Source organism: Kryptolebias marmoratus, linkage group LG8 (assembly GCF_001649575.2).
Source record: "Kryptolebias marmoratus isolate JLee-2015 linkage group LG8, ASM164957v2, whole genome shotgun sequence".
NCBI classification, from domain to species: Eukaryota; Metazoa; Chordata; class Actinopteri; order Cyprinodontiformes; family Rivulidae; genus Kryptolebias; species Kryptolebias marmoratus.
In genome coordinates, this window is record NC_051437.1 from 9913615 (window position 1) to 9916357 (window position 2743).

Consider the following 2743-nt stretch of genomic DNA (forward strand, 5'->3'; position numbering starts at 1 on the left):
CTCCTCCTCCTCCTCCTCTCCCCCCCCCACACCGGTACTACCCATTGTCTCTGCGTACAGTATCAGGCTGAGGGGATGCCACACTCGGCACCGGCGATGGACGCAGGGGAGGCAGAGGGAGGTAAGAGTCAGATTTACAGCGCCGGAATGCGTCCGCGGCTAGTTTTAAAGGTGAGGAGCACGCCGGTCTAAAAAAGAAAAAGAAAAAAAAAGAAAACGCGATTTTGGATTTAATCGAGACTAACAGTGAGGCGGCTCTGGTGATGCTCCTGTGCCTTTCATGTGTTGTACGCAGTGTTTCAGAGGGATTTACTTGTCCAGGCTGGCAACTGGACGTGTTTATAGGAGCGAATTTAATAAATCGCAAACTGTGCACGTTCAAGAAATCAAGTTCTGCCTTTTTTTCCTGTCTGCAAGTTTTTCAAATTTGCAACATGTCATCTTTAATACCTTTTAGAGATTATCCGAACACTGCCTTTTAAAATCACCTGTGAAAAGAGAACAATGGGGCATATTTTACATGAAATTATGACTACGGACTGCAAACATCTGGCTGCCGCTGATTTCCAGAATTGGCTCCCGGCTGAGAGGAGCCGTGTGCGACGTTTAAGGATTAATGTTAATCCTGCCTGTGGCTGAGATTCACCTTCTCGTCTGGACGGAGTCTGACACGGGGGCTTTACTAATTTATGCTGAGACGTGCAGGAGCGCCGGCTCCCTGAAGCTCGGCGGCAGTGGTTTTCTCTAAACCCTGGGCTGACTGAGCAAAAATACTTTTCCCCGCGATCAAGGAGAAGCTGACTCCGACAGAGGTCAGGGGAATAACCAGCGTTTGGAAGGACAACAAGACAGGGGTTCCCAAAGTCGAGGTCGGACCCCACTTTGGGTCACAAAGCAGCAAGTGAGGGTCCCCAGATAATCTCTAGGAATCAAAAATGAAATGTCATGTTTATTCCTAAATACGTATTTTCCACTATTATTGTTACAAGGAATATACGCAACAATCAGAAACAGTATCATAGCTGTTAAGGCTGTATGTGTTGTCAATATGTCCTTGTTTAATAGCGTTAATGTCAAAGTTTGCATACTTAAACTCGCAATATTTGGGGTCCCAAGCCCCCCCGTTGCTGTTATATGTGGGTTGGAAGATGCAAAGTTTGGCAACCACTGCAGTAAGATGTCTAAAAAAGTTACAGCTGCCACTAAAAAAACACAAACATTAGTTTGCCCTTTTTTGTAGAAAGCATGAATGTTATATAATTATCGCCTGTCGCCAAAAGGTGATGATTGGTGACAATGTTTTTGCCTGTGTCTGTGTGTGTGTGTTAGCAAAATATCTCAAGAACCACTGAATGAAACATAACGGCCAACTGACTTAAAACCCTTCCAGGAAAATAGCTTCAACTCTGCTAATTCTAAAGGTATTGAGCCAAAATTTGGTGAGGTAGTAGGTGAGAGTAATTCCCAGCACAGTAGTCTTAGGATGACACCTCACAATATCACACAATGTTATTTTAAAGGTCTGACCCAAACGGCTACAAGTCTGTCGTTTCTCAACGTGAGATGATTTCAGTTTAAAACTCCGACCTGAGAAGTGGCGGGCGACATGACAAAGCATTTCTTCCAGACAACTTCAAACAGGTGTATAAAGATATAGATGCCTGTGCGTGTGTGTGTGTGTGTGTGTATCTCCCAGTAGTGGACAGTTGAAGCCTTGTACAGGAAGCTTTGTGTGCTCGATCAGAGAGAGAGAGAGAGAGGGGGAAAAAAAGAGGCTCTCAATGGAGCTTTTGTTGTTTGAGTTGGAGTCAGAGAAAGCACAAGAAACACTGACTGACAAATACCTGGCCCCGCTGAGCCTCAAATACCTCAGCAGTGCACTTGATACAATGTCAACAAATGCCTCCTCTGTCCTCCGAAACTCGCCCGCTTCCTCTCGGTCCACGAGATGTCTTCATGTGTTTTAGAAGGGCTACTGTTCTCTGAGCAGACATCTGGCCGAGGGGGTATTTGAACCCGTGCACGATGCGTACCGAAACCTCTGCTCATAGAGGACGGTGAACACGCTTCAAATCGGAGGCCTCGCCGTTTAAATTTGACGTATGGAACACACGTTACAAGTTGGATGTTTTGTTTTTAAAAGAATCAGATGGGTCTGTACGTGAACATCATGCTGAATTTGCTGACAATGATGGCTCTTGCTAAAAACTGTACTGTTAGCAAATCATTGAACGTACATCTACAACCGATTACTTCAGAGTTGGTCCAATTCAAGATGGCCGCCACGGCTAATCAGCATTAGACGACACAAAAATGGCTTTAACTCGGTCAGCTGGTAGTAGCTGAGAGTCCTCCTCCACACACACACTCGCTATATCACGTAGGTTCTCACTTGTTGTTATTTTTAAAGACTATTATTTTGTTATTTCTCAACAAAAGATGATCTTATCTCAAACTTTGACACGAAAGGCAGCTTTTTCTCTGAAAGTTCTTCGTCTTTTTTCTTTTTTTTACATTGCAAATAAGCCTCCCGCGCTCGTTGTGGAATTAAAATTCTGGCCGAAGAGCTCTGCGCTCGAAGAAGTCAAGCGGAGGGTGTTGCTGCAGAATACAAAGTTTACGTAATCTGTTTTGAAACTGAATCTTTCTGATTAGCAATGCACCTCTTCCCCACAGACAATGATTTGAAACTGCATTTTTAATCAAAGATTATTCCATGACCCCCCCCCCCCCCCCCCCCCCC

At 44.7% G+C, this 2743-nt stretch overlaps 1 protein-coding gene across 1 annotated transcript in view; it reads left to right on the forward strand.

The window, feature by feature from the left end:
- The first annotated feature begins 6 nt into the window (after positions 1–6).
- lemd1 (LEM domain containing 1) overlaps positions 7–2743 on the forward strand; it is a 14060-nt gene continuing 11323 nt past the window's right edge. Inside the window, exon 1 of the mRNA XM_017409612.3 lies at positions 7–121. The gene's annotated coding sequence lies outside the window, so the exon portion shown is untranslated. The remainder of the gene's footprint in view (positions 122–2743) is intronic.